This window comes from Dreissena polymorpha, chromosome 12 (genome assembly GCF_020536995.1).
Source record: "Dreissena polymorpha isolate Duluth1 chromosome 12, UMN_Dpol_1.0, whole genome shotgun sequence".
NCBI lineage: Eukaryota > Metazoa > Mollusca > Bivalvia > Myida > Dreissenidae > Dreissena > Dreissena polymorpha.
In genome coordinates, this window is record NC_068366.1 from 41,544,015 (window position 1) to 41,550,019 (window position 6,005).

The following is a 6,005-nucleotide window of genomic DNA, read 5'->3' on the forward strand; positions in this document are numbered from 1 at the left end:
TCATGGACGTGGAAATTAATGCGTGACTTTCTCAGTTTGGAAACAATAAATATGGAATTTGTTTCAGTGTGTTTGTATTCAATTTGTGGATCGTTCAACCCTTGAAATCAATAAAAAATAATGTCCCGCGAATAATAATGTTTTTGCAGTGTATAAATAAGTGAAGTGGACGAGAATGATATGATATGATTTAACAGAAGGTAAAATGGCGTCTATTCTTGTGTATATAGTGTTTTCAGTACAACTTATTTTACTTGATGATCAATTACTCAAACGCTTCTCCAGCTTGGTGCTTTCCAACTTACCGATACAGACACCTCAGAAACACAACATCGCAATAATTTCTGTCATCCCCATGCAGGCCTTGAGTTTTTATAAAGCTGTGTGATATTTAATTAAGCCTATTTGATTGGAATCTATTCCATCTAATGCCGTATAGAATCTGTTTGCGAGGAGGTATTAAGTTTCCATTGTGTATACAGTGTTGTTTTTTTTTTGGTCAAAACAGGCCTTGTTACAAAGGAGCATGATTTACATAAAACCACCATTTTTTCACGGGATATTATGCGTTCTTGTTAGTTTCATGGAATAAATGCGTTTTGTTTCATGGAGTTAACGAGTATTGAAAAGCGTAAAGAAAAATAATTAAATGGGAAAATTTGTATGGGAAAATAATTAAAACAAGCAAATTCGTTGAATTGATAGCCCAAGCCAATATGCTTCTGGACACAAAAGTATTATATTTGACACTCAAAACAACATTGTTACAAGATACAAAGGGCCATAACTCCGTTATTAACAGATGGTGTACAATGCCATTTGGCGTGCATCATCCTCTTATCCATATATGTACGCATTACAGGTTTCAATAATATCCGCCAAAGCACTTCAAAAATATGGCTCCGGACACACAAAAAGCATTTTTCAAGATACAAAGGGCCATAACTCTGTTATTAACTGATGGTGTACAATGCCATTTGGCGTGCATCATTCTCTTATCCATATGCATACTCATACCAAGTTTCAATGAAATCCGCCAAAGCACTTACAAGATATGGCTCTGGACAGACGGGCGGAAAGACGGACGGACGGAAGGACCAACAGACAACGCCAAAACAATATCCCTCCGCCTATGGCGGGGGATAATAAAAAGTACAGAAACTCGTATTGAGCACCTCTAAACTCACAAATTCGCACTGAAAGAAGCCCAAACACGTTTTAATAATTTTATATTTCTTCTTCAATATAGCATATAAGAAGTTTACAGTATATTTACTGTATTATGTTATATAAGTTAATGTTATTTGCTCTTGAAAGCCCTTTATAAATCTAAGCATCGACAATGGAAGCCATATGTCTTATCAGGCATTATTATAATAATTTTCATTGTTCAAACATTTCTACGTGAAGGATCGATCTGAAATTTGGCATGCACATTGGGATAGATGAAAAATGATAAGGAAGTGCATATTTTTTGCGTTTTAAACAGTTCAGGTTTTCTTATAGGTAACATTATACTAAATAATCGTTTTATGTTTGGCTGTTCCCAATAAAAAATTCATATTTTACTCGAAGCCATGTTTTACACTTTAGACTGGTGTTCTGCCTTTATCTCTTGGATATATCGGAAGGGAAAGAAAAGGTGCTTACTACTTAATCCCTGACATATGATAAAGTTAAAGACCTTTAATAAATTTAGCTTACACTAACAAGGGAGAGAACTGTCAATATGTACCAGCAGTGAGTTGTTGCCATTAAATTGTTTCATATTTTATTAATTTGTAATATGTCTTACAACTTTTATGACATGATGGTTTACTTTGGAACTGTTGTCTAGTGTGAAATTAAACAGAGTTTAACACCAAAGACCTGTAAAGGCATGGTAAAAATGGTGTGTGTGTTTTTGTTACTTTGGGAATACATTATTATGAAGTTGTTGCCTCCCATTTATTATTATCCCCAGCCATAGGTGGAGGGATATTTTTTTGGCGTTGTCCCTCCGTCCGTCTTTCCGTCCGTCCGGAGCCATATCTTGGAAGTGCTTAAGCGGATTGCATTGAAACTTGGTATGAGTATATATATGGATAAGAGAATGATGCACACCAAATGGCAGTGTACACCATCTGTTAATAACGGAGTTATGGCCCTTTGTATCTTGAAAAAATGCTTTTTTGAGTGTCAAATATAACACTTTTGTGTTCAGAAGCATATTAGCGGGGATATCAATTCAAAGAATTTGCTTGTTGAAACTTGTATTAACAGTAAAACCTCTGTGAAGGAATTGTAAAAGTTAACAGATTATGAGTACAATAAACAATTTATTATTTTTAACAAGATGATTTTCTATTCTTTTTTGTTGTTATGCAGGAAAAAACTGGCTAAAAACATCAATGAGCCACGCTGTGAAATAATAGGGCTTAATGCATGTGCTTAGATTGTTGTCCCAGATTAGCCTGTGCAGTCTGCACAGGCTACTTAGGGAAAACAATTACCTCTTTAAAGGTATGTTTTGTTGAAAATAAGTATCTTCTTTTGTGAACATCCAGTATCATCAGAAAGTGTCCTCCCTGATTTGCTTATGTGGATTTCACATGCTAATCTGGGACGAAAGCTTCTAGTATTGATGAGCGGCAATTTGGCTTATAAAATTACACTGAAAGTTAAGTAAGAATAATTATTATGAATTTACAGGTTATTAAAGCATTAGCCAACACTTTTAATGTTTTAATACGAAATGGTTTAATTGCATTAATTTTCATTAATTGCTATTTAGGACAAGGCACCAATGAAATGCCAAATTAGAAATTCAGATAATTATGTTTTGCTGTTGAAAACCTTCACATCCAATCAAGAGGCATATATGTAGTGTATTATACATTGTAATATAAAAATGTATTACAAGTTCATATCCCCCACTCTAGTGTTGTTGTTTTCAGGAGAGCACCAGCATTGATATCGAGTTGGCCAAGCAACAGCACAAGTCCGGCCTGCAGGAGCCCCAATACAGAACCATCCTTTCCCTCCCCTGATCCCTAACTCCTCCAACTGGACCTCTGGCCACAATGGGTCAGCATCGTTACACAAGTCTGTTCTGCACTAAATCCTCAGCACGTCAAGTTTTCACGCGCTGTTATGAACAACCAAAATGTCCGCGTCGAGATTTCCCCAAGCAAGCCCGAGTAGTTTTGTTTAGCTCTAGTGCCCGAGTGGGATGAGTGTTACAGAAGCGAGACGTTATAGCAGTACATATGGTAACGCAAACAGTTAATGCTAACAGTTAAATCTCGCTGTGGACATCATGAAGAATCTCACAAAGAATTAAACGTTGAATAATTTGTTTCATTCTTTATAAGACACAGGGTTCGCACAGGGCTTGAAAAGTGCTTGAAAACGAGTCCTAGGCTTGAAAAGCCCTTGAACAAAGGTTGGCCTTAAAACAGTGCTTGAAAAGTGCTTAGTTCATGTAAAAAAGCCTTGAAAATGTTTATTTCTGCTCAAAATTACTTTTATCATGGCTTTAATTACAAACTTAAATCGTTCTTATGGGAAATATTACGAAAATGTATCATAGATTCCTTCGCGCAAAAAGTTGAGTACGAAATATAAGTTTCGTACAATATTGAGTACGAAATGTTATGTGTACACGTCACAGATTATTAGTGCTACGTCAGAGGTTCTCCATTGTGATCAATTTTCGCGAGTGAAAACGCAGCAATGGGGAAGTGTCGTTTCAAACCAGGGTGGTTAACTGAATATTCCTGGGTACAGAAAACAAATGACATTCGAAAAGCACATTGTTGGGTCTGTATGAAGACCATTGATGTCGGGGGTATGGAGGAAAGCGCTTTGAAAAGCCACAAGAAAGTGAAAACCCTCAAAGAAAACATGAAATTGAGAAGCAAACAGGGTTCCTGGGATGTGTTTTTTGTTAAACAGGAAGGTACTATTGTTAAAACTGTTAAATCTAAAACAGACATAAAAAACAACAGCCCATCTGTGTCAAACCAGGAAGGCATAGCCACATGCAGAGAGTGTGCAGATAGAAGATTCAAATTCCAGGACCTTCGCAACTTTCAGCTGTAGTATCAAACTCGCAGACATCCATAGACAAATTCGTTTAAAAAAATGATATGTTGAACGCGAAAGTATTTTGGGTATTCATACCGTTTGCACACAACCATCCTTTAATTCCAATAAAAACATTACAAAGTTTTTTCAGGTTGTGTTCCATGACAGTACCATAGCAAAGCATAATTATGTGGCTGTTTTGGGGCTAGCTGAACATTTCAAAACTGTACTTGATAGTTCTATAACTTAATTAATTAACTTCAATTATGACAATAGATTCTTTGTCCATGGCAAGTGACCAGTTCCAGTCTGACTCCGTAGCAGCATTAGACACAAACCAAAAGCACGCATTAAACATTAAAATTAATGTACAACACTTGTGGAACTGTCTATGCTAAGCAGTATGGGTTTATGGAGCTCCACTGCTCAAACGGGAACAATAAAAGAATTGTATAGTATTCATGCATGTGGGGAACCATAACCTCAGTCTTCAAAGCAGACCGAGTCATTTCTTTAACGGCGTCGAATGCATTTCATGTAAGTTTTAAAGTTGTGAACCATACCCGTAGCCAGGGCGGGGGGAGCGTTGGGTGCGATCGCACTCAACATTTTTTGCCGAGTAGAAAAAAAAATTCAGCTATGATCAAGACAGGATAATTGTGTGTTGTATGGCAAGAAAACAAATCATTCATACAAAGCAATGTAGCTTTTATGTAGTTTACCAACACTTAATGGCATTTGTTCTGCTCCGCAATGTTTTAAATATGTCAAACTTGACACTACGAAATATGTCCTACCCTAAAAAAATTGTTATAATGAATTTAAAACGTTATAACATATGATCAGGTGTACGTTAATGTTTAATGTTCATTAAATGTGACGGATCTTGAGCGTAATGAGCAAATAAGTTCATCTTTGTTCTGCCACGTCCTGGTATACATTGTTGAGGATTTGGGACCATAGGGCAAGTAGTTTGTGGTTATAGGGTCTTTATGAAGCCTTAAGTGTTATATGTTTCTGAAATTGTTTAAGAAAACAGATAACTATTTTTTATAAATAGTTTATTTCTTTTTATAAATGTAACCAGTTATACCATTTTGATTTCTAATCAGTATTGGTGCAGATTAGAGAAGACCCAGTTGTGCTAAGTGCGTATTGTACAATACATTATTAGCACGTTTAGAGCAATTATATGCCTCTGGTGCTATCCATAGTAGCAGATATATAATTGTTTTCAAAAAAGTCAAATATTTCCTTTTTATTTGCTTGATTTATCAATGGCAGAATTTTGGAATGGCAAAATACAACAATTTTATCAAGATTCCAAGATTCAAATAAATAATAATATTTTATACCGTTCTTATTGTTGATTTTACATTCTATAAATTTGTTGTTGCATATGTAAACAAAGTTTGTGCGCGCATACGAGTGTCGGTTTAAACACCGTATAAAATAATGTTTTTCCGTGACTAATCAAAAAAGGTGATTATTTACAAACGTGGTAGGAAATACATGTATGTTATGTCACAGGGGCGTATATAACCTTCAAACATTAGGGAGGCGGACGCAAGGTCCCGGCTCTGAAAAGAATAACATTGTTATTGTAATAAATGTTGTGTTAAATAATAATGATACTAATAAAAACACATTATTTTGCAACAATACGAGTATTATTTGTGTGTTGTTTTGTTTTTTTCTAAATTTCGTTTGTATTTAGATCGACGTTAGGTTCATAAAAGTTAAGAACGGTCGCATATTAAAATTTAATACTAATATACATACCTCATCGTAGTGGAGCCATGTGAACGAATAAAACCAACTAGATTGGAATGAACGCTGTTCTGGCTTTTTTCTGGCTTTCTCCTCGAATGTACGCTTGGAAAGACAAAATTTCGAGGCTGATTAGGAATACTCATTTTGAACATTAAACAATTACA

The 6,005-nt window shown here is 35.4% G+C and overlaps 1 protein-coding gene across 1 annotated transcript in view; it reads left to right on the plus strand.

Moving 5' to 3' along the window:
- LOC127852881 (uncharacterized) overlaps positions 1-5,741 on the plus strand; it is a 28,408-nt gene extending 22,667 nt beyond the window's left edge. The window contains exon 5 of the mRNA XM_052386911.1: positions 2,937-5,741. The gene's annotated coding sequence lies outside the window, so the exon portion shown is untranslated. The remainder of the gene's footprint in view (positions 1-2,936) is intronic.
- Positions 5,742-6,005: the final 264 nt, after the last annotated feature.